The following is a 17,373-nucleotide window of genomic DNA, read 5'->3' as shown; positions in this document are numbered from 1 at the left end:
CAGACATCCTTAAATACCTTCTTTATAACATTGAATATTAAAAGGTATTAGAGAATTGGGTACTGGTTACTGAAATTTTAGCTTTGTGAACTAGTCCAAACGAATCCAAGTTGGTGCTCATGTGAGAAGGCAACAAAAAGTTGAACAGTCTATGTGACAAAAGTCAGACACAAGTATATACCTAAACAAGGTATATTTGCTGAATATATATCTAAAATATACCTAAACAAGAAAGTAGAAATAAAATCAAATGTCAGAGTTGTGAAAATAAGCTCGGGTCGATCTTTACACTTGGAAGACAAAGACAAATAAATCCAACCATATGCCACCTGCAAGAAAAAAGCCTAAAACAAAACACAAAATTTAAAAAGAAAATATCAGGCAAAAAGTTACCAGGCAAATATAAATCAAGAAAATTCATTGTGGCTATACTCCTTTTATGCAAAAGAACATTGAAGACAAAGTCTATTAAATGAGATAGAGGGCTAGTCTATAGATCGAAAATACCATCCCACTAGGAAGTTGCAACAACTGTGGACCTCCACATGCTGACTAGGAAAGGACAGAAATGTATAAAGACCATCACTAACAAGAAAAATGAGACCTCTACAGGAATATAATTGCTGTGGGTGATATTACCATATCTACCTCCATCTTTGCCATAGGAAATTTCAAAAATTAGTGATTTGAATTATATACTCAATAAGGTTTACTTTAGTATATTTTTTCATTATTAAAAAAATACTGATTATCTACAATGAGCGTAAGACACACTCACTACGCTCCTGAGCTTTCAGTCTAGTTGGAAAGAGAGACAAGCAACTATAACTTAGGAGTTAATGGGTTTGCACCGGGTGAGCTGGGAGCCTCCAGGGGAAGACATCATCCACCTGGGTGTGTCAGTGAGACAGTGTCAGGGAAGGCATCGTGAGAAGTAGAACATCTGCACTGAAACATAAGGAGTTGGCCATGTGAGTATGTGGAAGAGAGAAAGATGCAGAAAGAGGGTGAAACAGCAGCATTGCCAACAAATCACGTTCGGAAACTTGGGTAATGATTTTGAGAAAAACATCACCGCCTGTTGCAAATGAAGTCATAGATGGAATAAAAAGTTAAATGTTTTCTAAAATGATGAAAAATATTCAGAGAAAAATAAGTCCTTGATAAAATGATTTCAGTTGGACTTTCTAAGCATAAAAAATTCAAAGAAAAAAATCTTTAAAAAAAAAGTACAAGACAAAAGGAAAACTGGGGGGCAGATCATTATAATAAATAGGCTGAAGTGTTAATTTTCAGTAAAGAATGCTGACAGGTCAGAAAAAAACCCTGCTAACATTATTGAAAAATGGATAAAGGACTCAAAAGAATGATTCATAAGCAAAAAAAAAAGTAAATATGTATAAAGTGTTATCTATGTGTCAGACATTAATCCATTTAATGCTCTCCACTACACTATGAGGTAGAGACTATTTTTATTTTTTATCTCCATTTTACAGATAAGGAAACAGAGACACAGAAAGGTTATAAAACTTGCTCAAGGTCAGGTGGCTGGTGAGCTTCGGAGCTGGAAAGGGAAGACAGGCAGTCTGGCTCCAGGTTCTGTGAACTAACTACAATTCTATGCTACTGATTAAGAAGCACAAGTGTCCAAAAACCAAAAACCAAACCCAATCACCTTCTCCAGTAAACAGATGCAGGAAAATTCAAACAACAAAGACATGCCTTCTTCTGTTGTGAACTGAGTCATATTGCATATGCAATTTTAAAAAATACAAAAATAGTCCTAGATAGCTAATCCAGTGTATGATTATGACTCAAAAGAAATCCTAAGTTTAATAGTAATTTGAATCCTTGAGCAGAAAAACGAGAATTCAGTGATCTTTCTTTGAAATTTTCTAAAATCAATTCAAGAAGCCTTTATTTAGTCTGAGCTAGGAGCTAGGCAGAGAGTGACCTGGCATGTCACATGGAAGCCCACAAAGCTGACACAAACACAGACACCAGCTTCAAGAAGGCAAGCATACTTTTGGTGACACATCATAGCCTCGCTTTTATATTCTGGATGCATTATAAAGAAGTCAACTCCTTAGTCCTTGTAAAATTGATTTGAAAGTAAATTGGGAGAATGATGAACTAAATTCTATGAAATCTAAATATATGATCTATAACCCAGCTCCGATTTGTGTACAAGATGCCATGCCGATGGACGTATCACAGGCTCAGAGCCATTAGCATGAATATATTTTCTATAATTCTTAATATTTGCATATCCCTCAGCTGATAACAAAATTCATCTCTTTTAAACATTCAGAATGCTGCTGCCAAGTCAAATTTGTAATCAATTTGAGTTTTATATATTTTACCCTCATTTGAATATTATAAAACCAAGAAATAAATGGAGAATAAAATGAAAGAGCAAGTGTGTAGCACAATCTTGCATTAATTTGCAGTTCTTAAAAACACGGAGAAAAAGGGCAAAGAGTGAAATGAATGGAAGTGTATGCCATGACAGCACAAATACTATATTGTGGCATTCATGCAGCATATGAACATAGTGAATCATGTACCACTTTTTAAACTAACTTCCCTATAGTCCTTTTCCCCTCCAAACGCATCCTGCTATTGCATGTACACTTGTCACTGTCTCAAAAATCCATTCATTCCTCTGATTACCATACTTTATACATTAACAAAAATGGATTTCTAAATAACAAAAATGGATTTCTAAGTGTAATAAAAAAGATTAGTTCTTGCTCCCTTACCAACTTCTTCCCTAACCAGTATTCTCCTAGTTAACCAGATACTGGCAGAGATCCTGTACATCCAGTTGCCTGTTAGAGGAAGAAGATAAGATTTAGTGTTGTGATAGAAAAAATGTTGGTCTTACAAGGATGTTCACATTCTCATCTCCAGAATCTGTGAATATGCTACTTTACATGGCTTAAGGGACTTTGCAGATGTGATTGAGTTGAGAATCTTGAAATGCGGAGAGTATCTTGGATGATCCAGCTGGGTTCAGTGTAATCACAAGGGTCCTCATAAGTGAAAGAGAGAGGCAGGAGAGCCAGAGTGAGAAAGAAGTGATAACAGATGCAGAAGGAGAGAGAGAATGAGAGAGAAGCAGATTCTACACTGCTAGCTTTGAAAGTGGAGGAAAAGTCCATGAGTCAAAGAATGCAGGTGGTTCTAGAAGCTCAGAAGGACAAAGAAACAGATCCTCCTAGAGCTTCTGGAAGAAGTATGGCCCAGCCAGCATCTTGATTTTGACTCAGTAAAACTCATTTTGGACTTTGGACCTCCAAAACTGTAATGTAATAGATTTGTGCTATTGTAAGCTACTATTGTTTGTGGTAGTTTGTTACAGCAGCGACAGGAAACTAACACAAGCATCCACTGTACACCTACATACACCTGTACGAGTAAGGAATCACTACACAGTAGATTCTCTTTAAAGCATATTTCAGTTCCAGATCCCCTGAATCTCAAAGACTTATATACACAAATCACCCTGTGATGGAAACATCTTTGAAGTTATTCTTCATGCCATTGAAGAAATGTCCACCTACTTATAGATCCGACTCAGCTTAAATGCCCATTTAGATTGTCATCTCTCTGGGTAACAGAATTGCCATTTCTAATTATAATAACTTATTGTAATATAAACTTGAATTCCATTTTCTGCGGCTCCTAGCATCGCACATGAAGTGCTCCTGGTACTAGAGCAGTTATGAATGAACAGAATTTAGTCAGAAATTAGATAATCACCAGTACATTAATATTGCTAGTTTGGGCATATTTGAAATTTAATCATATTGCTGTTAAATGTTTGAATTAATTACTTAGTTTAGTTAAAGAATTGGCCAGTTAAAAAAATCAGTAATAGAATAAAATGACTTAAATTTCTTTGAAATGGTCAAATAAATTAGAACCATTAAATGCCTGTAGATGATGCGTATTTTTACAACATAAGTCTCTTATTAGACATTTTCCGAGCACAGATTTATATTGCTTTATAAGAATGATAACTACTGTTAATGAATGTCAATTATGTGTTAATCATTTTACATGTATTATCGCACTAATTCGTACAACAATCATATCTGATAGGTGGTATTATTTCCATTTACTAATGAAGAAAGTAACATTCTAAAAATAAAGTCAGGGGCCAGCCCAGTGGCGCAGTGGTTAAGTTTGCATGTTTCACTTTGGTGACCCAGGGTTCGCTGGTTCAGATCCTGGGTGCAGACATGGCACCACTTGGCACGCCATGCTGTGGTAGGCATCCCACATATAAAGTAGAGGAAGATGGGCATGGAAGTTAGCTCAGGGCCAGTCTTCCTCAGCAAAAAAAAAAAAAAAAAAAAAAAACGAGAGGAGGATTGGTAGCAGATGTTAGCTCAGGGCTAATCTTCCTCAAAAAAATTAAAAATAAATAAAAATAAAAATAAAGTCATATAGTAAGTGGCTGAGCCTGGAACTGAGTTTAGGTATTTCTGAATACAAGGCTATTGAACTCTCTACAGTCCCTTATGTAAATATTTTTCATAAAATATAACATTTTATTATAACTTTTAATTAAGGATATGTATCTTCCCTTTTGCTTCTTAAATATCTACACACAAATTCTTTCTAGACATTTATTCAGTGAATTTAGGGATAAATCAAAGGGAAACCAATAAGCTGAATTTCTGCAACTCTAAGGGGCTCCTTTTTCTGCCTTATAAGGCTGAGTTTATAGTTAGGAGTCAAAGTAAATTCTTCAGTTATAGTTCTTCAGTCACCATAGAGATCAAACTTGAGATGGGGTTAGGTATTGATCCAAGCTCACAGGGAGAGGGATGAACTTTACTATAAGGGAAGGAAAATGCAAAGCAAAGACCATTTCTCTTATTTTCTGTTAATCTATTCAGCCCCAGGGCACGGGAGGTGGTGTCATGCTTCCATCAAAGTGTCCTCTTGTTTAAATCTGCATCCCAGGTATACAATGATGGTATTTGATAAACTTTCCTCTCAAAGCTTTAATCGTACATTCAATAAACCTCTACTGTTGGCCAAGCACAGTGCTCAGGGCTGGGCATGAATTAATCACCATTATATTCAGTTCTGCTGTACTTGAAAACAGAAGAAAAGAAAAACATCAGAGAGATCCTCAAGAAATACAGTATTCTAAGAAGTGTTGATCTGGCCTTCTCTCTAAAAACAGAAACACAACAGGTGGCAACATTTCAACATACTGACTTCTGAATAAAACTAGTTCCCAGATGGCTGGGCCCGCTAAGGAAGTGGGCCTGTCTGAAGACACACCAAATGGAGCCCTCCTTAGGTAAGGAGTCTTGAGAAGCTTGGTGGCAGACACACCACATCCCCAACACCAAAACCACGTTTATTTATCCTGAGACAAAATTAGATTAAAATGGATGAAGCCAATCAGACTTGATGAGGCTGAAGAGTCACTTACATATAGCCTCATAGTAGCTCAATTTCTCTTCAGATTGTTCCCACTTAACCCAGGCAGTGAGTAGCTCCCTCTGCTGTGCTCTCCCAAAATTTTAAAGTTATTCTTCTATTTTTCTTATTACTTTTTATTATATCATTGAGTCCCTCTGTCCTCCCCACTTCTCTCACCCTCCACCAACATGCAAGATCCTCCACCACAAGGCAGAGCTAAACTAATTTTGTAAACCTGTTTTGCACCAGGTTCTGGCTTGGGCACTTTATCCTGGATGAGGAAGACCCCCAAAGAGATTAACCATCAACTTTGGACCCAGAAGCTTCTATCTCTGATAATTACTTTTGACTTTAAGCAAATTGCTTAACCTCTGTAAGCTTCCTTCTTACCTATATAATGAGAATGATAATGTAGCCTATATCCTATGATTGCCTGTGAGCACTGAAGGAGATTTCATAAAAGTAAAGTTTTACATAGTATCTTGCATGTAGTAAATAATGAATACTCACTAGCTTCCAGTCACCCTAGGCATTATTATAGACTCTCGGTATTATCATCCAGATAATCTGAGATGCTAAAAGTCTGAGAATAAGAAAAGTTATGAAATTTTTCCAAATGGTCCACCTGAATCTAAAGCCTTCTGTAAGGAGACTCTTATCAAACCAAGAATCCTCTTTATAAGCCAAGCATCCACCATGTTGCCTGAAACAAGGAGAACACAATAAATCATGAAAGAATAGATGATTACACCATGAGATTGGGGTAAGAAAGGTGGCATCATCCTACTCATATGGGCACAGGGATGGAGAAAGAATATAAGAGAAGAAATTACTAACTCTATGTATATGATATTCAAAGCATTGGTTTATCTGTGTTTTTGACACTAGCTGATGAACCACCAATTGTTCACCAGCCAGCAACATGGCAGTCCTCTGAAAATGTAAAGTTCATGAAAGTCACCCTAGTATCTCCCACTTTAGGGACAGATCTGTTCCTTTTCACCCACTAATGGTTCTTCACATTTTCCCTTGCTGTATATATTTTAGCTAAATCATGAAGCCATCACTCAAAGTTACTCACCTTTTTCATTTCCCTAAGGTGCCTCTGAGCAGTGGACTTGGCACAGTGAACCCTGGCCTGGACCAGCTGCGTGGTGATGACTGGGCCGTTCCCTAAGTCTCTGCTGCCCACCAAAAACAAAGAGAAGGATCCTGGATTCCTCATTTATGATTCATTCCTCTGTTGCTCCACTAAGTACTTATGCACTGCGAAACTACCTTGTGAGGAACATCTCTAGACAAAGAGTTGGTTTGAATATAGGTATTCTTTCTATTTAATTTGAGTATTCCTTCTATTTAAATTGATTTCCATCCCTTTCTTCCTAAAGTCTCTGTTCTAGAAAATCCTCAAATTTCATATCATTTTACATTATTCCACCTCTCCCTGAGTTGCTACCTCTTTGATATAGCTTCTTTTTGTCACCCATTATTTCCTAACGTACTCCTTTTTTCATTCCTTCTGCTTCAATTCTGCTTTTCCTTTTCCCAAACTTCCCTGCAGTTCCCAGCTCTCTCAATCCTCCTTCACATGTGGCTCGGTTTCTAGTGGGCAGTGCCTTTGTCAGAACGTCATCTTCTTCCTGTTTTTCTAGGCTGGAACTTGAGAAATGGCAAGCAAATGTACTCCCTCCTTCAGCTATAGAGAGACAATTGTCAAGCTCAGTCCATGATTAGCAGGAAATGTACACGCCTCTGAAAGGCATTACAGAAACAGACTGGTTAAAATGTCCAACAGGGCCTTCAGAATATGCAGAAAGTGATTTCATTCTGGGGTCAAAGCAATTTGCTGATAGATGGAGATGACTCATGCAAACCAGGTAAGAGTCTGTCTTTCCCTAAAACGATCCACTTTTGTCTCTCGTTGGCTTTGTAAAATCCCATATGAAGCTAGTTCATGTGTACTGAACTGTTTTGTTTAGCTCCAAGTGTGCTGTTGGCACTCAACAGATCAAAAATAAGTAACAGGAACATAATGGAGATGAAGCTTTAATAACTGCAGCTTTGAAAAATAGCTTCCTGGCATGTCCACCTGTAAGTTGTTCAAGCAAAAGCAGAGGTAGGAAAATTAATTTCTTCCCATTACCTTAAACCATTTCTGTGCTAGTGTTCTGGAATAGCCAGAGATTTCTGGATCTGTTTCTCAAGAATTCACTGATTCTTCACCCTGTTTCCGAGATTCACCTCTCTGTTAACGTTAGCATCTGAAATTTATTCTGGCAAAGGAGATTAAAAGAAAGCTAAATCATCAAATTCTGACTGTCACTGACTCAGAGAATTGATGCTGTGGCAGCTTTTCTCCTACTAATCATCTTTTTCCTTTGAATATTAAAATGTATTTAATTCAACCCACCTTTTGTCTTAGAGAAATTCAGTCTCTGAATTTATACAAGTTCTTTTCAACGACCCTAAGAAAGTCTTTGTTTAAATTGCTTTCTCTGCCTAGGTCCACAGACAGCAGCCTACTTTGATATGTTTTCTTTTGAATTTGGTGGCTGATAGACTCAGTCAAAGAAGGGAAACCACGCTAATTCCACATGCTTTCACAGAACGTTATTTGGGAGAGCTAAGCAATCAAGGAGAAAAGTGCGAATGTTTAAATAATGCAACACATCGGCTTGGTGAGTAACCAACTCCTCTGGAAGTAAATTCACTCCTACAGAACAGTGATGGACTAAGAAAGATTCTACCTCAAGAAATGAGCACTTTCAAAACGATGTGTTCTTTACTCATTTAATCTTGGGTGAGAAGATAAAACTGCTAACATTAAGCAGAAATGTTAAGAATCCACGTAGGATACTGTTTTTCTTACCAAAGTACAGGTTCTTCTAACGTGCTCTAAGATGAAAGGTCATTGGCATCTAGTTCAAATGTTTGTATCCTCACACTGCTTTCTGATTACTGTCCCCCACATGGTAGAGGACACTGGATAATGTGAACAGTCTTTTACATTTAGAACAGCGATGTTGATAAATTAAAGCTATAATAATTTTATTGTATCAAAACTTTGAATCTGTCAGGTGCTGTGTTATTTCCCCTGTCACCATTACCATGCCCTAAATGCCCTTGGTGTACAAATGTAGTCTGTAATTTCAAAAGAAAGAGATGATGTCAGATTCATAATGATATGCTGGTACTAGGAAAAGTCCAAAGAGTGCACGTAATCTAATAGTCTCCCCTGCCTAAGATACCCAGTGTACATAGTTAGCCAGTCTCATCGTCCCTTAAGTTATTTATAGCTATTTTTCTTTAAAAATTTGGCATTGGCGTTTGTTTCTTTTCCCTCAGACTCAAAATCTAATCCTGTTAAGTAGAGGAACTCAGTTTATGCTGCTTATTTCACTTCTGTTTTTAAAGAGCAAAGTGTAAAAATCAGCATTTAAATATTATTCAGATTGAAACTTGCCCTTTTCCTTGCACATTGACAGTAACATCTGTGAGCAACAAAGAATTTAATTAAAACTTGGCAACAAAAGTTTTCCTAAACCAACGGTATTTAAAATCTAGTAGAAGGTGAGAGGAGGGAAGGTGGGGGGAATGAAATGTAAAAAGGAATTACAAAATTATGTATTGGGTCTCTTTGTAAAATTACATATGAAGCTAGGCTTTCACAATTTTAAAATAGAATCACTTTCCTAGACTATTCCTTTTGAGCACCAAAAGCATTGGGCAGAGCGACAAGTCATCTCAACTTAGTATGACCTCCCACTGTGTTAGGACGACTCACCTGAAAGGAAACTTAGGCTGTAAAGTTAAGCATTTCCTTGTTTGTCTTTAACGACCATTTAAAAAATTTTACACACTTAACTACTACTACAGGTTATCAACCTCTAGCCAGGACTCAGCATCAGTTTCCACCTCTGAAGTCTTCTAGCAGCCTGCATAACCCTATCTACCGTGATTTCAGTCAAAGAATCTCTTAACTTCATCAGTTTACAAAATGGCAACACATACATTGTGAATGTGGAAGGATGACCGTCACTCAGCAGCCAGAAATGGTCCTTATTGGCCCTTTTGTGGGGGTAGGAGAAATATAAAGCATTTCTAAGAATGAGAGGCTTGTGCTTTCCCTAATAATGAGTGCCAGAGCCTTTCCTAACATTTATGCAGAACTGATTATTAAATTTTTATTATTACCTGAAACTAAAATTCCTAGATTGCCAAAAGGTAAACTGACAGTTGAGATTAACATGGCCAACTTCACAGCTATTTAGCATTTGACATCACGGTTTATACACAGTGGATGCCCATTAAACATTTATTGAATGAATTTGCCTTGAAATAATATTATAAAATTCAATGCCCATCTTTTTATGGTTCCTGTTGACAGATTTTGTTACCTTCTCTCTATGACTTCTTTTAAAGAGTAGAAAACAAGTTCTAAATTCTGCAACAGAAGTTATTTAAGCAGCACAGAGAAGTTATGTGAAAATTGGGATTAGAGCTTCCAGGAGGAAGCAAAAATAAACTTCTTGCCTGTGAACCTGTGAGTCTCCCACATTGAAATCCAGCTCATCACCAAAACTGCTCAGTAGGACACCACAGGAGCAGATGAAAATCAGAACTGCACAAAAATGTTTGCTTGGAAAGTGCAACCAGTCAACTTTGGGCTTTCTGCCAAATTAAATTTCTGCCAGAAATTCTCCTGTTATTACATATTTGCAGAAAGCAATTAGAAAAGTGTGATAGCTAAAAAATTCCAAATACATTCATGTCTCCATCACAGTTCTGTCCAGAATAAATAACTAGCCTCCCCAGCCCAGGGACCAAGTACAGAAGTACAGATAGAACATGCAAACACACACACACATGCACACACATTTTTCCTTAGAAGACCATTTAAATACAAGTAGTATCCTATTTGTTTTGTGAAATCTGGGAGGAAGACCTCAGTAGGTTTTCAGGGTGCCCCAGTGCACTTCTGAGTTGGAAGGCTGCCCAGGAAAGCAGATGTGGTAGAAAGCCCTAGGTCCCTTTCACCAGCAGTGCACGGCCTGAGGAGAATGTCATAAACCTCACCAAGCCTGACACTTGCCATTTCAGAAAGTATCTTAGAAGGAAGAATTAAAAATGCTGGTGCTTGGCAGCACTTTCTGCGTTGCTCTTTATAAAATCTCAAACTTGAGTGTGGATTTGGTGGGTGGCTTAGACCAGACACAAATACCGCTCCTCTAGCTTGACCAGTCTCCTGAAACATACACAACTCCTGACACCCAGCCATGTATAGTCTCCTGGGCTCCATCCGCAGTCTTCTGTATTTGTCTTACCACACACATTCCATCAGATGTCAGCTTCATTCGTATTACACCCAAAGTATAGCTCTAGTAACTAGTTAAGCCCTAATTTTATGTTGCCAAACCTTTTAAAACCCAACATGGCCTTTAAAAAAAAAAATTACCCATAAACTTGTTCCCATTCTCAAATTTTCCAGCTGTGTATTACAATAGAGAACATCTAGGATTGTCAGGAATAATGGTGAATGTGCTAAAGAGTCAATTAAAAGTAAATAAAATGATTGTTGAATATTAGCATATGTGCAAAAGCGTGAATTTTTAACTATATACATTTAATGTTATATATAGTTTATATGTATAAAAGCTGATACCTATATATTAGTGATATATAACTATAACTATATATGTATATTCCACAGCCTGGAATGGGAGCAAAAATAGCAGGTTATGGGGACAATGCTGAATCGGCTTTTGGTGAGGTGGTTAGCTCAAGAATGTGGGGATAAATGAAACGGGGGTCAATGGAAACTGCACTGTTCCAGATGACACTGGGGCCCAGGCTGAGTGAGCATTAGGTCTGGCATGGTTCCTTTAAGCTCTTAGACCTATCCCTGAAGCCTGGAGTCAGGAGCCCTTAATACCAGGCCTCCAACACTCTTGAATTGTTCTTGGTCTTAGTTTTGAAATGTGCCCTGGTCCATTCCAGGCTCCATCCTATCTTGTCTTTAGTCCTCCTTACTTCGGACCTTGTGATTTATTTTACTGTTTATATCTTAGCTTCATCTCTCAAACCTGATGGATTGTACCATTTCACGGACTCATCATCTTTTGCTTTCTCTCCAACTATTGGATTCTTCCGTGCCTTTGCTGCTTTAGGTTCCCTTGATAAACAGCGTAGTCCCCACAGCCCTATCTTTCAGTGCCTCCCTCCCTCCTCAGAGTTCTCTTTCCATCTTTACTCAGACATTGTGAGTGGATCCAAGTTACAGAGAGAGGAGGCAAATAAAGGCAGAGGGGTTGATGGGCAGGATGTGTTGAGAATGGGAAGACTATGCTGAGGGTCAAGATCAGTTTTAGTTGAAAAGAAACAAAATTGTGATCTAAGAGAATATTTTGAGAGTCCAAGAACTAAGTCAAAGTAATGACTAGGTCCAATGCATGGCTGGGAGCAGCTCCATCGGAAAGAAGATGGAATCCTTGGGTTGAGGTCACTGAAGAATTTAGCTTCTTGAAGTAATGTGATGTTGACATGACCAAGGATAACTGAAATGTTTTTAGTTTCAAGTGTCGGGATGATTATAATAGAAAGAGGGCACTTAATAGCTTTCTAAAACTCCAGGGAGGATAGAAATTTAATTTGAGCTCAAGAGTGCATCTCTGAAACTTGAGGATGCCTTTTTCAACAGAACAACCTATTAAATCAGGGAGACAGTTTTCTCCCTTAAACAGTTTTTACTGTGGTGTTATTTTGAATGTTTAGCACCTAGGATAACTTGGTACTTTATAGATCTTGCTCTCTGGGACAAGATAATGGTTATTATGTTACATTACCCTCATGTATTAAATGATAACAATAATGAAAACAATAGAAGAAGCTTATACAGCATAGCACTTACTATGTACCAGATACTATTGCTTTAGTCACTTTACAAATATGAATCTATCTAATACTCAAAACAACTCTTTTAGATAGATACTATTAGTATCTCCAATTTCAGATGAGGAAATAGACACAGAGATAGTAAATAATTTAGCCAAAGTCAACCAGTAGGTAAGCGTAAGATCCAGAATTCAAACCCAGTCTGGTTCCAAAGTCTGTGTTCAAACAATTAGGGTTTACCTGAGAGTATTTTCTGTTTTCCCAGTACAGTATTACGTGAGGTTCATTTGGAACCTCTTCTGGCCCTAGGAGATGATGATTTTCTGATTCTGGTAAATTGAGGACATTCATACATCTTAAGGATAGATAGTTAACATCTAGTGTTAGGCAATATTTTGCAGATATCTTTAATAGAAATGGGACAAAAAGGAAGAAAAGAGAAAGGGAAAGAGAGAACATAGCACACCATTTGTGAAATCTTTCTAATTTCAAGAACTATTCAGATTGATCAAAATGTAAAGATAATATCAATAATAAAATTTTATGTAACAACTCCTGGAATTCCTTTTATAGATCTATTCCTGGAAGAATAATCATGTAGAAAATTATTATGGTTATTAAAATACAGCTTGACATTTTCTCAATACAAATGTTTACAAAATTCCATGTCAGGCTCTCTACACAATGTTACACAAAGGGTACAAAGAGGTGTCATTATGAATGATATTGTGATTATTGGTTATTGCTTGAGGACTGCTCATCTTTCTTTGACCATCTAAATGGACTTTGAGAATATGAAAGAAATAGAAAGCAATATGGAAGGACAGGCAATACCATGCTTTGCAGAAATAATATATACATATACACATACACATATATGTGTATAGATATATGAGCACATTGTGGATAATTAAAAGAAATGGTAATACCATAATATAATAACATAGTCAAGAAGCTGGGGCCATTTGGGTTGAAATGGTGAAATAAATGAAAAGAAATGAAAATTGAAGTTTGAAGTAGGGTATTAGAAACTATAAATAGTAGTTTTAAGTTGATAACTGCAATAGCTGGATTAGATCTTTTCAAGAAAAAAAAAGTTGTAACTTAAATACAAACAGATGCCTTCCTTTCAAATTTCATTTCTCTGAAATTTTGCAGAATAAAAGTTGCATCTGTTGGCCCGCTCTGGATGATAGATGAACGACGAATCCCGAAATTATTCCCATTCCAGAATGAGTCAGTGACTGAAGCAGACATGCACTAATGTAGTTACAGTCCTAAAAATAACTGTTTTTGAGTCCCCTGGGACTCCGAGGGCTAGCATAATTTCTACTACGGAAGTAAGGGCTCTATGGAGCTGTGTCCCCCCTCGGAGGACCCTGCAATGGCACAGAGGATAGAAGGAGCTAATCAAGCTGCTGACTGATTCCAGTCGCTCTTCCTTTGGCACCCCAGCTCTGTCCTCTGCATTCCAACTGGAAACTGCTGCTGGACTTGCCCCTTGTAGGAAAACAGTAGTCTTCTACCCTGTACAGGGCTCAGAAAAATGGCTCGGGATCCAATAGAAGCAGAGGCAGTGAATTTTAAATCAAGCTTGTAGCTGGACCTGACCCTCCTTTAATAACATTGAACAAACTCACTTTATTCTTGTCCCTTTCCTGGAATATTTCAACTTGACAATACAAACCTGTGTCAATTGTCAAAACTTCTAACATACAAAACAGATCAATTAAAAGGTGATCCTTAGCTTTACACAAAGATTTTTTTTGCTGTTTCTCTGGAGCACTTATGTACTATACTTACCTAAAAACTTGTAATTATTTGACAAAAAGGCTTACTGGTTAGATAAGGTAAAGCTGAATTCTTATTATGACAAAGCTTACTAAAAAACAAAATAAGTGACAACAACAGAGTTATTGCTAAAGACCCATGAAGTTATAGTGCAATTCGACGGGGAAATGTGATGCTACTTACCAAAATTTAATATAATTTTTTAAAAAACCCAGCTACTTTATGTTTGTTCTACCTACAATTTATTTCAATGCAGTTAAGTTCCTATGAATTAAAAAATAAAATGATATAATTGTTATTCAAATGTTATTTTATATTCAGTTCACATTTATTGAACTTTAAGTGAAAACATGTTTTGCAACCATTTATAATGCTGGACTTTGCTTTTAAAATTAATGGTGATGTGATTTTTTTTTAAGCTTTTCAGTGTTGGTAACTACCAAGTTAACGCATTTAGAAATACACATGCTGATATATTTATATTTTGGAGGAAGATGATATTGGATCTTTGACTAACAGAGAAAATTCTCAAATAAATTCTTTTAGCATTACATTTATTTTAAGCCATATGTATGCCTGGAGCAATTTGGCCATCATTTACTTTTGAACAGTCGGACACATCTAAAGCATTCAGTTCACCAGGCAACGGGACATATCCTGCATACAATTAGGACAATGTGGAAGACAAAAACCTACTTGAAGGCCAGCCAAAAAGAGCAGTGAAAAATGATGTGTCCAATGACAAGACAGTGGGGGCAGCGGAAAGAGCTCATCGAACAGCAGATGAGAAAACTTAAGTGCTTAATACAATTAAAAAATAAAGCAATCATCATTTTTTGGGTTTTCACTGAATATGTGCGTCGTCTCTTTTTCCACAATTTATTCTAATTTTGAGAAAAACATGAAGTGCAAATTAAAATGCAGCAAAAAGCTACTGATGAAAAAAAAAAGGTTTTATCAAGGTTTACCTCGAAATGCATCCCAAATCATGGGAGTGGAGTGGGGTTGGCTTGACGTTGTGGCACAAAGATTTGCAGAATGACATACAGTACTGAAATATAAGTTAAGAGAGTTGGCTTCTAGTTTCTCTGCTTAAATCTTATAAGAATTACTACTGAATGTTCCCATGCCTCCAGTTTTTCTATCTAGAATTTAAAAGTGTTAAAACCAAGTAGTCACTGAGGTTCTTTGCATTGTCCATGTGATAAATTCCTTTTATCTTTGGTGACAGTTTAAGAAGTACAGCTACCCCACCAGGAATTTGGATAAGCTATTGTGCTGCTCCCTGGCAGATTATTTTTATGCCATCATTAAGACCCACAAAGTCCCAAGAATCATTAAATATAGCTACCCCGTCATTTGTAGCATCAAACTCATACAAATAATTCATTGAATTTGCTGATTTTCAACTCTGTTAAGAAAACAAAACCTTTGCTTTTTTCATTGCCCAACTGTCTAATTGTCATTGTTCTTTGTGCTTTTACTGATATATCTTACAAATGGAAAAATACTCGGGTTAGTTAAATTTGCAAGAGAGAGATTTCAGGGGTTAGAAAAGTAAATGGTATGAAGTTTTTATTCTGGAGTTCATGGGTAGCATTTCAAAGGAAAAGAGACATTTTGGGCATATGTGGTATAATAAAAAATATGTTTAGTCTTTGTCCCCAGTTCCTGCCACAGAAACTCTTGGAATCTCTGAATCTCCTGAGTGATAGTGTCTTTGGTAGGCTAATGAGAACTCCTGGCCTCCGATGGGGGTCGGGAGGAGCAGAGACAGCTTCAGGATGGCGGAAAAACTGAATGATTAGAGGGTCAGAACATTCAGCCCCACTTCCTACCTCTGAGAAGAGGAGAGGGGCTAGAAATTGAATTCAGTCACCAATAGCCAATGATTTAGTAAATCATCCTATGGAAACGAAACCTCCATAAAAACCCCTGAGCAACAGGGTTTGGTGAGTTTCCAGGCTGGTGAATGCATTGATGGGTGGTGAGCCCAGAGAGGACACAGAAGCCCTGTGCCACTCCTTCTCACCCCCACCTCATCTTGCCCTCAGCATCTCTTCCATTTGGCTGTTCCTGAGTTGTACCCTGAGTTAGCTGCTGAAGTGGGGGCTGCTTGTGGGGTCTTCTCTAACTACGGGAGTTAGTGTGAGAATTGAATTGAATTGTTGTACACCCGTTGGTACTAGAGGATTGGAGAATTTGTTGGTGTCAGAGAACACCACATATTTGGTGTCAGAAGTAATGTCAGGAAAAAAACAGTATGACATATCACACAGTCATATAAAGGCCATGCACCTATATGGAATAAATAAGTGTTCTATAAGACACATTCCTGAATCAGAAAAGTCTGAAGCTACTCACCACTCTGTAAGAGATGAAGCTGTAATTCTAATTGGAGCAAGGGTTTGTTTCAGAAGCAGGAAAAAACAAATTACAATTTAAATTTCAAAGTGTAACTTAAATGCTTTCATAAAAGGGAAGCCAATAAAAAGGGCAATGTCATGTCAATTAAGTTCTGTCCCCCACAGATTGTTCAATCAACAATCTTGGAATTACACCACCAGCCACTTCAGTGTCTGCTCTGCTCTATAAATTAGTGAATCTAGACACGACTCTTAGCTATCAAACAGGCCTTACAAAATGATCTCTTCATGTCTGCAGTTGTGTTTGTGCATGAGAGAGACAGACAGAGAGAGAACAGAGGAAGTAGCAATTGCCAGTGCCGAGGTTACCAGGGAGTCCAACCCCGTCCTAAGTCATATTTTACCGAACAAGTAAAAAGAATACTGATGCTCAGAAGCTGTTCAACTGTGGTAAACGTAAGTGAGGGGCAGAATTCTGGAACTGATTAGATAGCAGACAGCTATCAATAGTAAAGGTAATAGTATCCACGAACTTTGTGGGCTTTTTACCCAAAGTAAACCTCTCTTCCTCTGTTATCACCGGAGACTTGAGGCCCCAGGCTGACATTTTTACATGAACATTTTCTGAAGGAAAGCCCTCCGTGATCATGACAGAATGTCTACTTTTATTTTCCAGGAGATTGAGGGAAGATGTACCTTAAAGATGCCCAACACCAGATGAAAGCAGAAACATTTGCTCCAAAAGCCAGGTTACATTTTTCCCAAACTGCTGGCACTTCACCATATTGCAGACATCTGAAATGCTGACTGACTTTCAAAAATGGATGTAGTTGTTCATTTATATGTTGATGGCAAGAAGGCAAAATATTCAAATATT

The 17,373-nt window shown here is 37.4% G+C and overlaps 1 protein-coding gene across 3 annotated transcripts in view; it reads right to left on the bottom strand.

Moving 5' to 3' along the window:
• Nucleotides 1–17,373, bottom strand: part of XIRP2 (xin actin binding repeat containing 2) — a 73,092-nt gene that overhangs the window by 54,288 nt on the left and 1,431 nt on the right. The window contains exon 2 of one of the 3 annotated variants that reach the window (XM_070581531.1): nt 17,193–17,303. The exons of the other annotated variants lie outside the window; for them this stretch is intronic. The gene's annotated coding sequence lies outside the window, so the exon portion shown is untranslated. The remainder of the gene's footprint in view (nt 1–17,192; nt 17,304–17,373) is intronic. 3 annotated transcript variants of the gene reach the window in all.

Source organism: Equus przewalskii, chromosome 17, assembly GCF_037783145.1.
Source record: "Equus przewalskii isolate Varuska chromosome 17, EquPr2, whole genome shotgun sequence".
In the NCBI taxonomy this organism is placed as follows: Eukaryota; Metazoa; Chordata; class Mammalia; order Perissodactyla; family Equidae; genus Equus; species Equus przewalskii.
The sequence above is the reverse complement of the archived record's forward strand: the minus strand, read 5'-3'. Positions and strand labels throughout refer to the sequence as shown.